Source organism: Vombatus ursinus, unplaced genomic scaffold, assembly GCF_900497805.2.
Source record: "Vombatus ursinus unplaced genomic scaffold, bare-nosed wombat genome assembly UNPS02014837.1, whole genome shotgun sequence".
NCBI classification, from domain to species: domain Eukaryota; kingdom Metazoa; phylum Chordata; class Mammalia; order Diprotodontia; family Vombatidae; genus Vombatus; species Vombatus ursinus.
Genome location: NW_020954615.1, coordinates 12,076,332 through 12,098,321, shown reverse-complemented (window position 1 = coordinate 12,098,321; position 21,990 = coordinate 12,076,332).

Genomic DNA, 21,990 nt, shown 5'->3' with positions numbered 1-21,990 from the left:
TTCCTTCCTTCCTTCCTTCCTTCCTTCCTTCCTTCCTTCCTTCCTTCTTTCCTTCCTTCATTTTCTTCCTTGCTTCCTTTCTTCTCCATGCCTGAAGCCCTTTCAGCTTGGTCAAAACTAGTGCTAGTCAGAGTTGGTGCTTACTGGGCATGATGCATGAATTGTATTTAAAGGCAGACAGTCAACAAACATTTATTAATTACTCACCTGGTGCCGAGTGCCATGCTAAACACTGGAGATATAAAGAAAGACAAATACACAGTCCCTACTTTCAGGGAGCTTACATTCTAAAGGAGGAAAAAGCATGCAAATAATCAATCTACTAATCAATAAACATTTATTAAGTGCCTACTATGTGCCAGGCACTGTGCTAAGTGCTGGGGATACAAAAAGAAGCAAAAGACAGTCCCTGTTCTCAAGGAACTTACAATCTAATGGGAAAGACGACTTACAAACAAATATATACAAAACAAGCTAGATGCAGGACAAATAGGAAGTCGTTAACAGAGGGAAAGTAGTAGAATTAAGAAGTGTTAGGAAAGGCTTTATGTAACACACGGGGTTTTAGTTGGGACTTAAAGGAAACCAGGGAAGTTAGGAGGCAGAGTTGAGGGAGGAGAACATTTCAGGCATGGCAGCCAGCCAGAGAAAATGCCTGGAGGTGAGAGATGGAGTGTCTTATTTGTAGAACAGTAGGGAGACTGTCACTAGGTCAAAATGACTATGTACTTACAAGATACATACTGCAGAATGGAAGGTAACTACAGAGGGAAGGCATTAGCAATGCTGAAGGGAAAAGATTGTAAGGGCCCCTACCAAAGGGAGGATTTTGTGATGTCTTCAAGAAAGCTAGGAAATAGAGGAGGTAAAGAGGGAGAGTTTCCCAGGCAGAAGGGACAGTGAGTGTAAACACCCAGGATTTGGAGGTGGAGTGCTGTGTGAGGAGCAGTGAACAGGCCAGAGTAGTTGGATCATGCACTGTTTGCAGGAGAAGGGGAAATGACCCAAAAGATGGGAAGGGTTCAGATTGTGAAAGGCTTTAAAAGCCCCAAAGAGCAATTTCTATTTTTTATTGAGGCAATAGGGAACTACTGGTCCTTACTGAGCATGGTAGTGATGAGATCAGAACAGGACTTCAGGAAATTCTCTTTGGCAGTTGAGTGGAGGATGGTTTGGAGTGGGGAGAATCCCAAGGCAGGAAGATTGATGGACATCAGACTTGGGGTGCTGAGGGTTTGGATCAGGAACACAAGTGACTTGCTCAAGGTCATACAGATAAAAGGTGGTAGAGTTGAGACTGGAGCCCCAGTCTCCTGATTCCAAATCATGGGCTCCCTCTGCTGAACCACACTGCCCTTGATGAATGTTTTCTATGTTATGTGTATTCAAGAACATTCAGGCTTACCTTCCTGTCTCTGTCTCTCTTTGTCTCTCTCTGTGTCTCTGTGTCTTTCTCTATATCTCACAGACACTCTTTCTTTTTTAAGTTAAGTGTTTGCCTTTTCTCCACTGCTTAGGAGAAGGGCCTTCCTTCTGTTATACCTTTAATGACAATGACACTTTGGACAAATGCAGACAGTTCCCAAATTGCCTCTTAGCAAGTTCCTCCTTGTCAGCTCACTCCTGGGCCTTGGTGGCCCTTGAGAAGATTGATCACTCATCTTCTTAATTCCAGCCTTAATGCCTCTGCACATGATAAATAGCCTCTTTACTGGCCACTTTTGCCACTTCCATGGCCAAGGTCCACTTAGCCGATGAAATACTCTCTTCTGCCAGAACACTTAAAGGGATATCAGATTCTGTGGCAAGGAAATGTGAGAAGACAGATTGGAGTGTGTGTTAGAAGCAAGGGTCTAATGGAATCTTGGCATAGTGGGTGAGGAGACTGGAGGCCTGGGTTCAAACACTGACCTGTTGTTAGTCAATTGTACAACTTTGGGAAAGTTATCTTTTATTGTATCTGTAAAGCCTTAGTATGTTGCCTGACACATAATATGCACTTAATAAATGTTTGTTCCCTTTCCTCGTCATTAAATCTCTTAGCCTTGTCACCTATTAGATGTGGATTAGATAGGATTTAGAGGTCCAGTGAATCATGGTGCCTAGATATCTGGCCTTGAAGTCAGCAAGGCATGGATTCAAGTCTCATCTTTGGCACTTACTGGCTATGTGACCTGTGTCAAACCACTAAGCCCATCATTGATCTAGGCATCTTTCTGAGATTATTAAGTTGTAGAGAAGTTACCAATGTGCATTGATAGACAGATCATCCTCTCCTAGAAGTTCCCTATACCAACAACATTATAGGTTCAGTCCATATCTAGGCAGGATTTAGACCTTAGAGATAATCTAGGTCATTCCTTTTGTTTTTCAGAGGAGGAAACTGAGGTCTAAGGAGGTAAAGTACCTGGCTCAAGGCCAGGCAATTAGTAAGGTATCAGGGACAAGATTTCAACCCAGGACATTTGATCCACATTTAGTTCTTTTCCTACTAGATGATAATACCCTTTCAGGAGAAGTCTAAAATCTTTTTTTAAAGCTCTACTATTTTATTTGAAAATAGTACCCAGGGTACAGAGGGGTCAATCTAGAAGTGCAGGGCCTTAACAGAAAGAGGGGGTCTTTAACACAAAAGTGTTATGAGGGCAATCCATCCTGAAGGTAAGGTGACTCAAAAGGTAGTAGGAGAGAACAGGGGAACTTTTCAGCAGAGTTCATAAATGATTTGATGCAATTCAACAAACATTTATTAAGTACTTATTGTATGTAATACCCTGGGTTAGATGCTGGAGATGGTTAGGGGAATGGGTTAGAGGAAATTAAAGGAACTGAATGGTCCTTGCCTTTAGGGAGCTCCCATTTTCCTGAGAGGTATACCATATAGACACTGAGAAGGAAGACCAAGGTCATTTAATGGGGAAGAGAACACGTTGCCTGACACATAGGAAATTCTATTAAATGCTTTATTTCTTTACCATTAACAACTAGATGGGGCATACAGCAAAGGGGTCAATTAAGTAACCCATACCCTTAAAAGAAACTCTTATGCCTGAAGTTCTCTTTCCTCCCATTCCTATCATGTTAAATCCACAGCTTCCTTTAAAACTTAGCCCAATTGTCATCTTTTGTTGGAAACCCTTTTCTGCCCTGCCCCAGTCCCTCAGCAGTTAGCTGCCTTTCCACCAAGATTATATTGTTTCTATTTTATATATGTCATTTTTATACTTATATCTGCAGATGTTGTCTCCTTAAGTAGAATACAAAGGTTGGGGGCTATTTCATTTTATTCTTTGTAGCCCCAACATAATACAGTGACCAGCACACAGTAGGTGCTTGACCAGAGCTTGTTGGTTGATAGATCAATTTCTCCCCTGTGATGAAACAGAGTAAGTCTATTCCTCATTCCATGTAGTAACCCTCAAATATTTGAAGGCAGTTTTCCACCTCCAACCCTCATGACTCCTCTTCTCTCCTATTCTCTCCTCTCCTCTCCTCTCCTCTCCTCTCCTCTCCTCTCCTCTCCTTTCCTCTTCTCTTCTCTTCTCCCTCCTAGCTTCTTTAAATACTGACTTTCTCCTGGTTACTTTCCACTAACTGCTCTCCAGTTTATCCATGTCTTTCCTAAATTACAGTTTTCAGAAGTATACTCAATGCTCCATATATGGTCTTATCAGAGCAGAGGACTAAGTCACTGTTACTTCCTTTTTCTTTGAAGCTTTTCTTCTCTTAATGCAACCCAGGATCATATTAAGTTTTTTGACTGTCACATAGCGCTATGAACTCATATTGAGTTTTCAGACTCCTAAAATCATCAGATCATTTTTTTTGAGAAACTGCTTCCTTCTTAGCCTTATTTCCCTTATTATGTATTTATAATATTTATTTCTTGACCTCAAATACAATGCTTTACATTTATTCTTATTAAATTTCCTCAACTCAGAATAATATTCTTGAATGAAAGTAGAGGCTAGCTACAGATATAATATGAGGGTTACTGGACAGAGTCTTTTCCCAGAAATTGCTAAGTGATAGAAAATAGATTGAATTTATTTTCTCCCCAGTCAACCACACAAGGTGTAGAAAAATCAGGTAGTATTCTATACAATATTCTTTGCCTGAGCTAGGTTTGACAAGTCAAACTCTAGTGATCACCAACATCAGGACCAGGACTCTGGAACCTAATTACCCGGTCATAATGAACTGGAGCCTTGAATGATGGTTAAAATCTAAATGGAACTTTATTTATCTATTCTTTTGTAAAAATAAGGAATTTTGAAGCTATTCACTAACGTTTTTTTCCTGTTTACAATTAGGAAAGATGATTTCTTTGAAACACACAAATAAGGGAGATTTAACCTGATTGAATTGGGGAGGAAAAGACTTTTCCGCCATCTTCATCCATAATGTCTCAGTAGTTTTATGAAACTTGATATGAGGAGTGGATTCTATTCAATTTAGAAGGAAAACCCTTTTAATCTCTTTGATTATCTGGTGTCAGATATGAGAATGCAAATTAGTTAATACCTTCTAAGTGCTACTTCCTACATGAAAACTCCTAGGCAAATCACATCTTCTCTCTGGGGATCCTCCTCATAGATCCATATAGCTAGCATTCAAAGTGACCTCAGATGTCATGCACTCCAAACCCTTCATTTGGCAGATGAAGAAAATGAGACCCAAAGAGATCAAGGGTGGTCACAAGATAACAAAGGCAATAGTAAACATCAGAGATAGGATGTCAATTTAGGTCTGCTAACTACAAGGCCATGTATTTTCTTGCAAAATGTGAGGGTTAGATGGCTCAGTTGTTCCAGTCATATATGACTCTTCGTGACTCCATTTGGGCTTTTCTTGACAAAGACACTGGAGTGGTTTGCCATTTCCTTCTCCAGCTCATTTTACAGATGAGAAAACTAAGCAAACAGGGCTCAGTGACTTGCCTAGTGTGATCCAGAGTAGCATTTGTTTTTCTGATTAAATCCTCTTTATGTTATTATTCATTAGGTTGCCCAATCCAGTGTAACATAATAAGCATTTATTAAGTATATTACAATGGTGAAGTGGATAGAGCATGGGATCAGGAGTCAGGAAGACATCTTTCTGAGTTCAAATCTGGCCTAAGACACTTATTAGCTATGTGACATGGGAAAGTCATTTCACACTCTTTGTCTTAGTTTATTCAACTGGAAAATGAGCTAGAGAAGGAAATGACAAACCATTCTAGTATCTCTGCCAAGAAAATCCCAAATGGGGTTGCAGAAAGTCAGACATGATTGCAAAACAACTGAACAACAAAAAAAGTTTGAAATACTGTGCTGGGTTGGTAATACTAGGGGCAACTAGGTGGTACAGTGGATAGAGTGCTGGACCTGGAATGAGGAAGGTCTGAGGTCAAATCTAGCCTCAGATATATACCAGCTGTGTGAGCCTGGGTTAGTCACTTAAACTCTGCCTCAGTTTCCTCATATGTAAAATGGAATAATAATAGCATTTGCCTTCCACAGTTGTTATGAAGTAATGTTTATAAAGTCAGATAATATTTGCAAAGCACTTTGAAGAGTTCCTAGTATACAGTAAGTGGTATATAAATGTTATTACTATTGTTTAAAGACAAAGTCTGAATCCATTTCCTTCAAGGGACTTGAGTTCTATTGGGTGAGGGGAGAGGGGACGATAGGGTTGGAGATATAATCCAGATTTTTGTTTCATCGACATTATCATCTAGACAAACTTCCCTCATCAAATACCAATGAGGCTAATTTTTGAAAGCAATTGTCAATATTTCAATATAAATGTTTGTGGAATTATTTGAAGATAATGGTGGATCAATGATCTCATCTTACTGATGGTAAATCAAGACAACCAGTACAAAAAAGTGGAGATGATTATATAGGAGTATTGTTGCATATACATACATGCATGCATGAATACATATATACATGCATACATATATACATGCATACATATACACATGCATGTTGTACATCTATACAGGCCTCATTGAGAGAGTAAGAAACACACAAACCATTACAAATATGAAGTCATGTAAAATAAATTGCCTCATGGGTCAAGTTCTTTTAAAAAAAGAAAAAGTTTACTTTATTCTCTATCTGGATATAGATAGCATTTTTCATACATAGCTCAAAAATAGGTATATTCTTTTTCATTTCCATTCCATATTCTCCAGATGTCTATCATATGCAATTATTCTAAAATTCTATCCATCATCTCAACTCCTATTAATTCCATCTCAGTAGACTGGTGATGGTAACATTCTTAGGGGTTACATCTATGATCTTCCCATATAAGAATATTAACTGTTTATCCTTCTTTGGTCCTTTATGATTTCTCATTCATGTTTACTTTTTGTGCTTCTTGTATTTGAATGTTAGATTTTCTCTTCAGTTCTGTTCTTTCCATCATGAATGCATGAAAGTCCTCTCTTTCATTAAGCGTCAGTTTTGCTGAGTAGCTTATTCTTGGTTGTCATCATAACTCCTTTGTCTTCTGGAATATCATTCCACACTCTGCATTTCTTTAAAATTGTAGCTTTTAGATCTTGTGTGATCTTGCCTTTGGTTCTATGGAATTTGGATTTTTCTTTCTGCTTGCCTGAAGCAGTTTTTTCTTGACCTGGGAGTTCTAGATTTTGACTATAATATTTCTGGGAGTTTTCATTTGTGAATTTCTTTCAGAAGGCTACCAGTGGATTGATTTGATTTATATTTATTCTTTTGCTTCTTAGATATCTGGGCAGTTTTCCTGTGTATTTTATTGAAACATTATATTTGAGCTTTTTTATCATGGTTTTCAGGTAGTCCATTCTTAAATTATCTATTCTTGATCTATTTTCTAGGTTAGCTGTTTTTTTTCCTGACCTAGAAAAAAGAAATATTTCACATTTTCCCCTATTTTTTTCAGTTTTTAACCCTTTTATTTGTTTTTTGATGTCTCTTGGAGTTAGCTTCTACTTGGCCAATTTTAAATTTTTTTAAGGAATTATTTTCTTCAATATTTTTGTACCTCTTTTCAGCAAGCTGTTAGTTTTTTTTTATCATTTTCTTGTATGACTTAAATTTCTTTTCCAAATTTTCTTCTACCAGTCCGATTTTTAAAAATAACTTTTTGTCACTTTATCTCATTCTTTAACTCTCCTAGGACTTCTTGTTGGGCTTGTGTCCAGTTCGCATTCTTTCTTTGTGGTTTTTCTTGTAGATGTTTTCAAGTCAATGTCTTCTTCTTTGTTTGTGTCTTGAGCTTTCTTGTCACCATAGTAGCTTTTATGCTGTTTCTTTTTTGTTTCCTTCTTTTTCTAGCCTATTTCTTGACTTCAGATTCTATGTTAGTGTTGGGCGTTGGGCTCTGCTCACTTCTAGAGGAGTAGTGATTGTGATGTCTGGCCTGAACTCCTGTCTTTTTTATGTCCTGCTGTTTCTATAGCTCAGTCTGGGGGCCTATAAGTTTTCAGTGCTTCCAAAGTGATATGATCCAGAGGAAGTCTGTCACTGCCTTCTTGGTCTTTGCTCAGCAAATTGTGAACCTGGTTCTGGTCTCTTGGCTTGTATGTGGTTAAATTTCCTCAGACTGCTTCTGGATTCAGTCACAGGCTGCTGGGAAATTCTGCAGGTTCAGGGCATTTGAACTGCTGACTTGCCCTTGGTTTTAGTCTACTATCTTGGTTTATTCTTCTGAAGGCTTATAGGTAGGACTATGTAGGATTGGAACTGAGTCTCCACTCTGTTTTTAGTTTCAGAGCTACAAATCTAAGTTTTTGGAACTTGTTCTTTGCTCCTTAAGTGGCAAGGCCCCTGATTACACTGCTCTACCTTGGAATTGTGACCCAGAATTGAAAAAAGGTGACGGAACTTCCAGATGACACCTGTTCTTGCACCCACTGCTAGGACAAGGTCTGATGGGATTCTTTATATTCAGGTGTTCAGTCTCCTTGCCAACCCTGGATCCTGGACTATTCCCTGCCACTGCTGCCGTCACTTGATGATACAGTCCTGGACAGTTACTGCTTCAGTGCCTACGTAGACTTTTCTGTTTATATTGCTAAGTTACCTTCCACTGGAAAATGACTCACTGTAGCTTTTTTTGGGGGCTTTACTGAGCAGAATTTGGTTTAGCACACTTTCCAGGTTTTTATGGAGGAGGTTGTAAGGCAGCCAACGGAAAAATTTCTATCTCTTACTCTGTCATCTTGATCTGCCCATTGTCTACTCTTTGGATCCTGAATCCATTCCTGAATCCAACTAATTGCATTATCCTCTCTCCCACACTTCCTCCTCTTCTTCACAGTATAACATGTAAAGCTTTTCTAATACCTTTAGAATGTATAGCCTTAAAGATATCTTGCCTTACCTCTACTGAAAGTCATTTCTCCAGCTTTGTAACTCAGCCATTGAGTCCTTATTCTGGGATTTTTTAAAAAATCAATCAACTTCATAGCTACCTTTAATTCACAGATCTAGATTAGGCCAGATTCATTGAGATGTGGATGCCCTATTTTTACAGAAGACAAAATTTGGGTCATAGGAAAGTGACTATCCTAAGGTCACACAGCTAGTCAGTGTCAGAGCTGTGGCCTGAAGCCACATGCTCTGGTTTTAAATCCTTGAAGATAACCTCATTTAGTAGTGGAATCCAAAAAGACATGAAGTGGATCATTTCATGGTTGCACTATGAGCCAAGCAAGCCGGCTGCCAACAAGTTTTTTTTTCCTTTTTAAAAAATTCCAACTTTAACAAGTGTGAACCTGAGGGCCAATGTAGGGTTATGACTTAACAAGTCACCAGACATGATGGATGTCTCTGTGGTCTTGAGAATCCATCACTTTAATATTTATCACCACATTAAAGTCATTCTACAACATTTAAATTCTTATTAATTCTAGAAAGGTTTTACATCTTTTAAAAGACACCTCACCAATGTTCCTTTGATGGTTTTAAAGATTTGAACAGATCTATGTGCTCTGTGAACAGATGGAAGGCATGATATTCATTCTTACTAGACTTGTTCCTTGGGTGTCAACCAGAAAGAAGCAAGTTGAAGTAAGAAAGGTTGAGGACCTGGATTGGGGGTGTGGTCTTGTGAGCAGAGAAAAGGGGGACATATGCTAGAGATGTGAAGGTAGAATCAACCTGACTTGCAACTAATTAGATTTGATGGGTGATGGAAAAGGAGAAGTTGAGGTTGGTCTTAGGTTGGGAGCCTAGATGATTAGAAAAATGTATCTAATTAAAGAAATAGAGATGTTAGAAAGAAGGGTGTTTTGTGTGAGGAGAGATGAAAAATTGAGAATAGGAGAAATTCAATTTGACATGCCTTTGGGGCATTAAGGTAGAGATATCTATTAGGAAGATGGAGATTTAGGAGAAGAGCTCCAAAGACACATAAGAGCTGACTATGTAGAGCTGGGAATCATTTGTATAGCAATAACAACTGAATGAATATAAATTAGACCTCTGAAAGGATGTTGAGATGAAAGAGAAAAAAGTCCAGCATAGAGAATGGCAGAACACCCATTCAAAGAGAATGAGGCACGTTTATGAGCAGCAAAGCAGAGGGAGAAGAAATGATCACAAAGGTAGGAGGAAAATGAGGAGAGAACAATGTCCAGAAAAGTCTAGGAAAGGGGTGACTAGGTGGCAAAGTGGATAGAGCACTGGCCCTGAAGTCAGGAGGACCTGAGTTCAAATCTGGCCTCAGATCAAACACTTGACATTTACTAGCTGTGTGACCCTGGGCAAGTCACTTAACTCCAACTGCCTAAAAAAAGTCCAGGAAAGAGAGATTATCTAGGTCAAAGGGGGTGGTCAATAGTGCCAAATAATTTAGAGAGGTCCTGAAGGTTGGTGACTAATACAAAAGACCATTGAATTTAGCCATTAGTTGAGACCATTAGTAGTCTGCTTATGAAAGAGCACATGAGTGGCAATGTTGGATGTCAGATTTTAAGAAACCGAGAAGGGAATGAAAGTAGCAATAGCTTTTCCTATGAGTTTTGCAGTTGAAATAAGAAGAGATGCAGTAAAATAATTTGATTGACTGGTAGGGACATGTGAAGGATTTTGAATGATTGGAGAGAGTAAATCACATATGCTGACAGCAAGGGAAGAGATTAGAGAGATTAAATATTGGGGGGAAGAGAAATATCAAAGGGGCAAGCTCCTCAAAGAACCTGAGGGGGTGGTATAAGGCTTGGCCCGGGAAAGAAGGGCCACCTCTTTATCAGAGCAAAAGTAGAGAGAATGGGAGATGGATGATGCTGAAAGGTTTTGAGATGGAGATTTGGAAAGAAACTAGTGATTACTGCATTTACTTCAATTTTCTCCTTAGAGAATGAAGTGAGGGCCTCTGCTGAATAGGTGCAGGAAGAGGATGATTGAGGAGACTGGTGAAAGAAGAGAAGATTTAGAACAGCTTCCATAGGGAGTGACATAGGAAGCCAACCAGAGAGGAATGAAAGGACTACTGTTCTTCAGGGGTGACTCACTTGGGGTAACATCATTTATATTTGCAGTGGACCCAGTCATCAAGGTTGTGAGACTTCTTTCAGCAACATGCCAGAAAGATTTGAAAAGGTGGACTAACTGATGATAGAAGTAACGAGTGCCTGAGGTATAGAAAGGCATGAAAAGTGATAGAACACAGGAGACTGAGGAATTGGAAGGTAGAAAGCATTGTTGTGATGAACTAGATAACTATCCAGTCAAGATTTTGATGAGAGGAAGTTGAGGTCAGAATATCAATGATGGACTGAGAATGGATGAGAAATGTGGAAGGGGTGGAGTGATAGTGACTAATGATAGGTTTAGGAGGAGGGAAACTCAAGTGAAGATTGAAATGGCAGGAGGATGTGATCAGAAAGAAGACTTCCATGACCCTTGACTTACAGTCAGCAAGATGGCATATTAGAGTGCTAGACTTGGAGTCAAGGAAGACCTGAGTTCAAATTCTCCCTCAGTTATGTAACTGTAGGTAAGTGGCTTAATCACTCAACCTTGGTTTCCTCATCTGTAAGTGACAACGATGACCCATAAATATGAAGTGGATTATGTTTGTAAAGTCCTTTGTAAAACTTTGCACTACATAAAAGTGGCTGGACAAGCTGTGGTATATGCTTGTGATGGAATACTATTGTGCTATAACAAATGATGAGTTCCATGATCTTAGAAAAACATGGAATGACTTGCACAAAATAATGAAGAGTGAAATGAGCAGAACCAAGAGAACATTGTATACAGTAACAGCAATATTGTTTTAAGAATGACTTTGAGCAAATAAGTCATTTTGACTATTATAAATACCCCAATTAACTATAAAGAACATATGAAGACACTATATACATCCAGAGAAAGAACTGTTAAATAAAAATGTATAGAATAATTTTCCATATATATACCTATTTGTGTCTAATGGTAGCCATCTCTAGGACATTGGGAGGGAAGAAAAAAAGACATTTCACATGATAATTATATTATATATTTAAAAGGAATAGCAAGTTGTACATAATAGATTTGTAGCCTCATGTGTAATCACCTTTTTATTATACTATGTTGTAGACATGTTTGTTTTATTCCACACATTAAAAATAAAATAGTGGCAGCTAGGTGGTGACACGTAACACTCACTAGCTGTGTGACTCTGGGCATCTTTTAACCTCAATTGCCTCACCAAAATAAAATAAAATAAAATAAAAAAGTTATTATTATTATTATTGTTGTGGTTGTTGTTAATAAACATGGAGCAGTTGGTGGTGATGATGATTTCAATAATATGGCCATTCCTGGCTTTAACTGAAGTGAAATAAAGGTACAGATCATGTCAGCGAAGGAGGCTGATGAACTGGAAAGCCATGATGTTGAGGTGATATCAACATGTCTATTGAAGCATCTAAGTACAAGGTATGGTGTTCTGGTGGAGAGGAACACTATGAGCTCGATAAAGACAGAATGATTTCAGGTTCCATAAAGAGCAGACAACAAGGTTGGGGTGGGGAAATATATCTGAATGGGGCAAACTTCAAGTGAGAAGAGGTTGCTGAGTGATAGCAGAAGGAAAGAGAAGGAAGAAGGAGAAGAGAACATGCACTTGTTAAGCACCTACTATGTGCCAGATGCTGTGATGATTGCTTTATAAATATATCATTTGATCTTTACAATAACCCTGCAAGGTAGATGACCATTCTCCCTGTTTTAAAGTTGAATAAACTGAGTCATACATTGGTTAAGCGACTTGCCCAGGTAACACAGCCATTAAATAATTGAGAATGGATTGGAACTCAGGTCTTCCTGACTCCAGACCCAGCAATTTATTCACTGTGTCACCTAATTGCTTATAAATATTTCATGGTATTTTTTGTGGGGGGAAAATGGAGAGATGTTGACTAGAAGATAGTGGAATTAAATTGATTGGGGACTGATCAAAAGAATATCTGAAATGGGAAATGATAAAGAATGGGTCTGGTCTTGCTACCATTCCCAGTGGATCACCAGGTATGGGAAGAGGTACCTCCAAATCAGGAAATAAGGGGCAGAGATGGAATGTTTTGTGGTGGTGATCTAGGTTTCCATTATTGCAAGATGTGAGGAATGTGAGAAGAGATTTAATAGGAAGGAAAGGGAAAAGGGAATAAGCATTTCTTAAGGGCCTACTATGTACCAGGTACGGTGCTAAGCACTTTACAAATATCTCATTTCAGCTTCACATCACCCTGTGAGATAGATGTTATCACTATCTTCATTTTAAAGTTGAAGAAACTGAGGTTAAGAGCCTTGTCCGGGTGACACAGCTAGTAAATGTCTGAGGCCAGATTTGAACCCAGATCTTCCTGACTCCAGGGCCAATGCTGTATCTACTATACCACCTACCTGCTTAGGAAGGACATTTTAAAATCGTAGAATCATTACTGCAGAGGGCATAATGGAAGGGCAGACCTGTACGCATATTGTATTCTTCCAGTAGAATTTCTTCCTTTTGTCTTTGTTTTCCCTGTGCCTGGCACACCACCACAGTCACTTGAACGTGTTTAATTTATAATGATTATTTATTAGAAATTAAATACAAAGCCCCAGGAATGGGAATGCTTTCTATCACCCCTTAAACCACTTTTCTTTCTTGATCTGGAAGATTTTTTTTTAAAAAAGGGAAAAGACAAGACCCAGAATTACATATGTTTTTAGTTTTAAATTATTCTTTTCATTGTCTTTCATACGACAAACCAACCTGCGGGACATGACAAATCAAAGATAACATCGTTTAAAATAAAGAAATCATCTTTCTGTCCACAATGCTGGAAATAAACATATGTTATTGAAAATAAAAGAACAGACATGGCATTTGTTATTAACCTCAGTTGCTTGTTCTAAGTTCAGCATCTGAAGTTATCCTTAATTATTTCCTATAAAACTCAGAAAAAAATAGCCTCATTGCAAATACGACAGCTCACTCTAGACTGTATGTGTTTCTAAGCCACTGGGCACTGGCCTGGGAGATTGCTATGGTGGAAATAATGACTTGGGTGTAGTTAAGGTGGCTGGAGTAAGAACTGCAGTGTATTTTGGGTGGAGATGCATCTCAATAGGGTCATCCCAGGTGCAGACAGTATTCCTCCAGCTTGTAAGTTCAGAAACTCAATTCTGTCTCTCCACTCTGGGAGATTAGGCTCTAGGGGAACAATTTATGGGAAACAAACTCACAAGAGACAGATTCATAAGCCAGAAGGCACTTTTTACTTCCCCTAACTCACATGGTTGTTATGAGGAAAGGACTTTGCAACCTTTAAATGTCTATAGAAATGTTTGCAAGTCTGCCTTTTCTCTGTCATCAGTGACAGTGATCACTGACAAGAGAGAGCAGGTTTAGTATCTCACCCCCTTTTTTTTTTGCTTTTATTTTCTCTGGCAAGCAGGATGACCTCTGGACTGGAAAGGACAGAACAAATATGGCTAATAGGAAGTGTGAGTTGATTCCCAAAATAAGTAAGAAGACAGCAGCCCTAGACGAACTCAAAATACCTGGCCCAAATGAAAAACCTTCTCAAAAATTGAAAGAATTGGCAGAAGTGAATTGCTAAGGTCATGGTAAAAGGGAGAGGTTGACTGGAGAAGGGCCAAAGTCATCACAGTTGTCAAAAAAAGGGAAAGTGAATAGATTCTCCAAACTCTGCCTGTGACCTTGACTTCAATTCTTGGCAATATGTGAGTCTGTATAAATAAAGATACAGTTAGTGAAAAAGTCGAAAGAGGGAGTGTGACCAAAGAAGCCTAGTATGACATTAACGAGATTCAATCACTCCATTCTAACTATATTTCTCCTTTGAACTGGGCTGTTAACTGGTAACTCAGGGGAATGGGGCAGGTATAGTTTGAGTTTTTAGTGTTTAGTTGTATTGCAGTATTTGATAAATGATTTCATGCTATTCCTATGGATAAAATGGAGGGATTTGGGCCAGAAGAGTATAATTAAATGTATTAAGGATTGACCAAATGCCTGGATTGTCAGTCAGTCAATAAGCATTTATTAAGTGCTATCTATGTACCAGGCACTGTACTAGGTGCTGAGGATACAGGGAAAAACATGGTGTCTGCTCGCAAAGAGTCCAATTTTGTGGATGATATTGTGCCAACTGCATTGAGCCTTGGACACCTGCCAGCCTGCCAGAAAGATATCTTGTAATAATGCCAAAGAGTTGGCTTGACCATTCACAGAGGAAAGCTCAAGTGGATCAAGAATACCTTTTGCTGAGTTTAGATCGGTATTTCATCTGATCTTCACAACACCCCTGAGAGGTAAGGATTATTATTATGCCCATTTTATAATCAGATAGTCAACTGGCATTTATTAAGTTCTTGCTGTATGCCAGGCATTGTGCTAAGTGCTGGGGCTATTAAAACACATAAAAGGCAGGCCTTACCCTCAAGGAACTTGCTATCTAAAGGGGAGATACCAGGCACACAAATATATAGAAAGCAAACCATATGCAAGATTAATAGGAAATAGTTAACAGAAGGAAGAACTAAAATTAAGAGGGGTTAGGGAAGGGCTCCTGTGAAAGATGGATAGAACTTTATTTGGGACTTAGGAGCAGTGAGGTGGTGTATTGGATAGAGTTCAGATTCATCGTCAGGGGTTCAAGTTCAGCCTCAGGCACTTATTAGCTGTGTGATTCTGGGCAATTCACTTAACCCTGTTTCCCTCAGTTTCTCATTTGTAAAATAAGCTGGAGAAGGAAACAGCAAACCACTCTAGTTTCTTTGCCAGCAAACCTCAAATAGGTCACAGAGAGTTGAACATGATTGAAAAGCAACTGTGTAACAAAAGGAAGCCAGAGACATCAGTAGGTGGAATTGAGGAGGGAGAGCACTCCAGGCATAGGTGACAGCCAAGAGATGGACAAAACATAGCCTTCCCCCAAAACAAAAAAAACAGCTCTGCACTCAAGGAGTTCACAGTCTAATGAGGGAGACAACATTTAGATAGACATGTAGAAATATGGTATATACAGGAAAAATGAAGATAATTAACAGAAGGAAGGCACTACTCAATCACTGAACATTTATTAAGCACCTACTAAATGCCAGGCGCTGTGCTAAGCACTGGGGTTACAAATATGAAGAGGAAGACAGTTCTTGACTTCAAGGTCCTTACAATCTAATGGGGGAAGAAAACACCCAAATGGGAGCAGAAAATAAGAGAGGTTGTTTGGAGAAGGGAGGAAGAAGGTGCCCAGCCCAGGAATGTGAGTGGAATTTAACCCAAAGGGAGGCAGCTTTTAAGAAACTCACATCAAGGCAGATCAGGAAAGGATTCCTGTACAAGGCAGGATTTTAATTGGTACTTAAAGGAAGTCAGGAAAGGCAGGAGACAGTGATGAGGAGGGAGAACTTTCCAGACATGGGGGATAGCCAGGGAAAATGCTTGGATTTAGGAGATGGAGTATTTTGTGTGATAAAGCCAGGATCACTGGATCTCAGAGTACAAAGAGAGGTTGTGGGGTAAGGTGTAAGAAGACTGTAAAGGTAAGAAGGTACCAGGTAATGGTGGGCTCAAAAGTGAAACAGGATTTTATATTTGGTCCAAGAGGAAATAGGGAACCACTGGAGGCTGAGAGTTAAAAGACATTCTTGCTATTCACTCGTTCAGCCATGTCCAACTCTTCATGATTGCATGGACCATGCTGTCCGTGGGGTTTTCTTGGCAAAGATTCTGGAGTGGTTTTCCATTTCCTTCTCCAGTGGATTAAGGCAAACAGAGGTTAAGTGACTCACCCAGGGTCAAGCATTAGTAAATAGAGGAGGTGGAATTAGAATTCAGGTTTTCCTCATTATGAGTCCAGCAGTTCTATTCTTTATAATGAGCTTCCTCTCTCAGTGTAAATGGAAGCATTTCCCATAGATGTATGCAAATAAACCATAGTTTAGCTGTGCTACCATCTTCAGAGGCTCTAACTGACTCCTATTTTCCAATGCCCTCTCTGAGGTCCTTAGTCATTTTAAACCATGCAGGATTGGCTTCTATTCTCTATGTAGAAACAGGGGCTTCTTGTGTGACACTCACATGCTTATTCCCTGGCAGCTTCTGTGTCTTTTTGAGTCTCAACCTAAATTTTGCTAGCACATGGTTTTTGCATCAGTGGTCTGTCACTGATACCTGGCACAAGACCTTTCTGGAAGTGAATGAACTCAATCAACCATGGGCTGTAAAATCCCACTGCCCAGGAGAACTTTGGATCAGAGGATATTTGATTTGGAAGACCCATTACCTGAATCCCTACACCAATATTCCCACTAAGTATCACCCATGTCTTCTTCTAACACTCCTAGAAAATCATTGCCTCATGAAGCAGTTCATTATTCTCTAATCCATGTTTATTTCCTTCCTAGAAGAGGCTGAATTTATAATGAAACTAAGTGGTTCTCATGCTTACAGGCAATGTATGACAGTGGATAGATTCAAAATGGACCAAGAGAAATATGGTTTTGAATCAAATCTTTGAAGCTGACCAGCTATGTGGGCTTGGGTAAGCCCATTCACTTTCCTGATCTGTAAAGTGAAGAGGTTTGGAGTAGACGGCCTCTAAGGGCCTTTCCATTTCTAAATCTACAATACTCAATACTCTTAGAGCAGAAATGGGAAACCTAAGGGTATATAACTCCTGATCGCTACAGGAACCAGAATAAAATATATTTGGGAAATATTTTAAAAATAAATAAAATACAATTAAACATAGATAATGTTAACTTGTGGTTTTCTAAGTCAATATGTGGTGACGGGATCTGTTTCTATTTGAGTTTAATGCCATTTTTAAAACCTCAATTTCTGCATTAGTAAGTGGGGATAATAATTACAAAGCATGGTTGGTTGGTTGGTTGTTGTTCTTTACTCTCAGAGAGGATCAAAATGGCATCACTATGTTGGAGTCAAGGTGTAGTTTGTCCTACTATGGATGATCAGACCAATATGAGCTTGGAAAGCTCTACCACAGGTACATACATAATACATTCCATCATTACTATCAAATGGAGGCAATGTAGTGTAATTTTGTAGTAGATAGCCTTATATCTGCATTCAAAGAAGATCTGAATTCAAATCCTTCCTCTGATACTTAGCTATATAACACTGGGTAAGTCACAACTGTCTGAGCGTCATTTTGCATATCTATAAAATGAAGAGATTGGCCTAATGTCCTCTGAGATTCTTTCCAATTATAGAACTCTGCATCATTATCATAGATAATAATTGCTAGCATTGACATGGCCCTATAAGCTTTGCAAAGCACTTTACAAATCCTTCTTATCAATTGATCTTCACAACAACATTGAGAGATAGGTGCTAGTATTTATTATTCCTATTTTATAGATGATGAAACTGATGTAGACAGAGGTTAAGTGACTTGCCCAGGATTACACAGCTAGTCAGTCTCTGAATCCAGATTTGAACTCAGGTCTTCCTGACTCCAGACCCAAAATTCTATTTGCTGTTCTACTTGACTGTCTCCCTTCCAGCTTTAAATCTGTGATACTGTAATTAGGATGTAGCTTTAATCTGACAATGAAAATTAATTGAAAAATCACTGAAACCGGAAAAGTTTCTTGTTGGTTTGGAGTGCATATGGACAGACAATTCCTTACTTTATTACAGTCTGGCTAAAGGAAACCCTCACTATGGACTTCAATGAGCAGATAGAGCCTTCCCTTTTCAATGGTCACTATTGCCCAGCACTGAATACCTGTAGTCTAAAGATCCCCACTCCATTTGTCAACAGGAATCAGGAGAATAGCAGGTAACTTTTTTATTCACAGCTTTTCCAGTTGTAGATGGAGTTTATTTCATCTAAAAAGGTTCTTCTTTCTTGATATGAGCCAAAATATACTTGTCAACAGAATGGATTGATCACTCGATAAATATATTTTATCAGCAGAATAGATTAAGCTGTTTGCATTTGTGCTTGCCTGTCCCAATTCATTCCACCAATAAAATATTCTTCATCACCACTCAGTCAGGAATGCTAGCAAAATGTGGTTTATCAACAGCCTTAATCTATCCAGGAAACCGAATCCATTCTGTCCACAATAACTCAATCTCTTCTGTCAACAATGGGATAAAAGTTCACTGTTATTATATTAAAAACTACCAGAGTAACCCCTTAGTATTTCCACTTCGTATATGGAAAGAAGAAGGAAAAGGGCTGCACAGCGCATACAATATAGCAGATGATAACAAGATCTATCATGGAAAAACTGATAATTGAAATGAGAGTGAGTGAGGCCCACTTTAGTTGCATAGGTAGAAAAAATGATTTCAGGATCTTGCCATTTGGTTGGATAAGTATTAATAAGGCATTCATTATGTGCGAAGTCATATGCTTGGACTTGAATATGCAGACAAAAGAAAAACCCAACTCTTCCCCATTTTTCTGTCTAGAAGGGAATGAGATGGGCAGCTAGGTGGCTCAGTGGATAGAGTGCAGGACCTGGAGTTAGAAAGATTTGAGTTCAAATCCAGCCTGAAACATTTACTAGCTGTGTGACCTTGGGCAAGTCACTTAACCCTATTTGCCTCAGTTTCCTCATCTGTAAAATGAGCTGAAGAAGAAAATGGCAAACCACTTCAGTAACTTTGCCAAGAAAACTCCAAATGGAGTCGCAAAGAGTAGACATGACCGAAATAACTGAACAACAAAAACAACAACAAGGGGAAGGAGATAAAATAAGCATCTCATGGTCAGAAAGAATATCAGAGACAATCTATATTTTCTCAATCCACCCTACTCCCATAATGGAATTAAAATTCTTTCTGATCCATTTGAAAGAAATACTATTCAGGCTTAGCTTGAAGAGCATCCCAGTGAAATGGAAACCATGGACCCAGTACTGGATTTGGAGTAAGAGGTGCGAGGTTCTAATCTGATCTCCTCTTTACTACTCATGTGCCTGAGTATGTTGACTTAATTTGTCAGTGACTCAGTTTTTTCATTTGTAGAAGGAGAGTCTGGACTAATGACCTCTGAGGTCCCTTCTAGTTCTGACTCTAGCTCTCCAGGCAGCCTAGTCAGCTTCTGGGCAGATCTAATCGTGGCAAAGCTTTTTTTCCCCCTAGAATCAGACCTAAGTTTGTGTCTTTACAACTCTGACTCATGAGTCCTTGTTTTCTGCCCTATGGCACCAAATGGAATAAGTAGATCCTTCCCCCATTACAGCCCTTTGAATACTTGAAGACTTCAACCAATCAATAATCATTTATCAACTGCTTGCCGTATGCTGGACACTAAGCTAAGAGCTGGGGGTACAACAACAAAAATGTTACAATCCCCTCTCCTTCTAATAGGTGATGCAACAAGTCCACATATAAGCAAATATAGAATATGTATCTGATGAATTAAAGGCAATTTGGGGAAGAGGCACAGTGGAAGATCAGGGCTCAGTTGTTGTATCTTTCCTGAAATCTTGCAGGATGTTACCTTATTCAAGGGAAGCAGCTTGTTTGAGAGGAATGTTTAGGGCTGCATTTACCTCTACCAAATCAATTTTTTTTTTAAATGGAGAAGATGTGCAGGGTATCCTTAAAGTCTTAGTACTGTTTAAAACTTTAATGGCTTAAAACTATTCCAAGACTTTGGGCCACCCTGCATATCATGTCCTCTCTAATGTCCCCATTACACCTTTTTTTTTAAATGAGAAAATGCACTTCATTGGAGAGATTTGGGGAGGTGAGGTATTATGGATATGGAATGCTGCATATGCTTTCAAAAACAGTTAATGTCTATTGGTTCTGCTAAAATAGTATTTTTAAAAAAACTTTGTTAAAAAGAAAGGCTAGTTGGGTAGAACAGGAGGAGAAGGTATTCATTTGGAAATGAATGGAATACAAAAACAAAAAGTGTCATTAAAATAATTCAATTCTTCCCACTTCTTTCAATGTATTCTGTGAAAAAGAACAATAAAAGAAGTTAGAATGTGACAAATATGTGTGAAGTGTCAAGAGAAATCAAGGGAGGAAAAAAATCAGTGATAACAGTGTGTATATGTGTTGTATGTGGTGTGTGTGTGTGTGTGTGTGTGTGTGTGTGCGCGCCTGAGGTGGAGGAAAGAATGTGCAGGCAGCAGATGGCATCTGGCTGGGACTTGAAAAAAAGATGAGCATTTCTAAGGGCAGAAATGTGGGTTGGGTGGGGTCCAGGCACAGGAGCATGAGAGAGTTGATTGAGAATGGAGCTTGGGGAGTAGAGACAGAGCCTCTAATGAGAGGGAAAGACCTGATAGCTAGGTGAAGGAGCAGATATTATTTCTGAGATGATTTCTGATTTGAATTCTGCATAGTAGATTCTATATAATTTGTCTCAAAAATAAATTTCTCCTTTTTGCCTTCTCCCTAAAGGCTTTGACCGCCTCCCACTATTTTAGTGAATTTTTCTCATAGCAAACCTTTCAAAGCAGGTTCCCTGTTTTTGCTCTTGATTGCATTCACCTCCCAGAAACCTCAGCTTTCAACCTCAGACATGGGATCAGAAATCACAGGATCATAGCCTTAAAACTGGAAAGGACTTCAGAAGTCACAGAATCACAGATTTGGAGATCTAAAGGACCTTGAAAGTCACTGAGTCCAATCCCACTTTTTACAACTGAGGAATATGAGACATGCTTGGTTAATTGACTGCTTAAGGCTACACAGCTAGGAATTGTCTGAGGCAGTGTTTGAACTCAGATCCTCTTGACTCCAAGCTCAATACCTTATGCATTGCATCAGCCACCTCATTTTGTAAACGATGAACCTGAAACCCAGAGGTTAAATGATTTGCCTGGGATCACACACCTAGCAAGGGTCTGGGGTAGGGTTTGGACCCAGTTCATCCTGATCTTAGGTCCAGCACTGCACTCCCTAAATGACCTGCCTCTCCTTGTTCCCTTTCTTTCATCCTCTATATAGGCATCATGGGAAATAGTAGAAAGAGGGCTGAATTTGGAGGTAGGGGACCTGGGTTCAAATCTCGACTCCAGGAAAGCCACCTGACCTCTATATGCCTCAGTGTCCTCACCTGCAAAATAAGGGGGTTAGATTGGATGATGTCCAATTCAGCTATCAGTCCAGAAACTTAGTAAGTTAATAAATAAAATTTATTAAGTACTTAACTACCATTGAAAGGAAAATTTTTCATTTGAGCTTTCGCCCTGATTAATGAAGCAAAACTCAGGACAAAGAGAATTAAAAAGGATTTTTATTATAAATATATCAACATAGCCACACATTGATGGGCTGACCACTACAGATCAGCAATGGCTTCAAGGTGGGGCCAGCTTTTATAGGTAACTTTAATACAATCCAGATAGGTCCACTTCAGCAAAAGAGGTTGGGCCTTTGCATCTGAGTTCCACCCCTACGGTAGCTAGAATAATTTGCAGGTAGGGGTATGTGACAAAGAGCAGGTGATCCAGAAAGTTTTAGATTTAGTGTCTACTTCCCCACTGACTGATAAGCAGGGCTGGA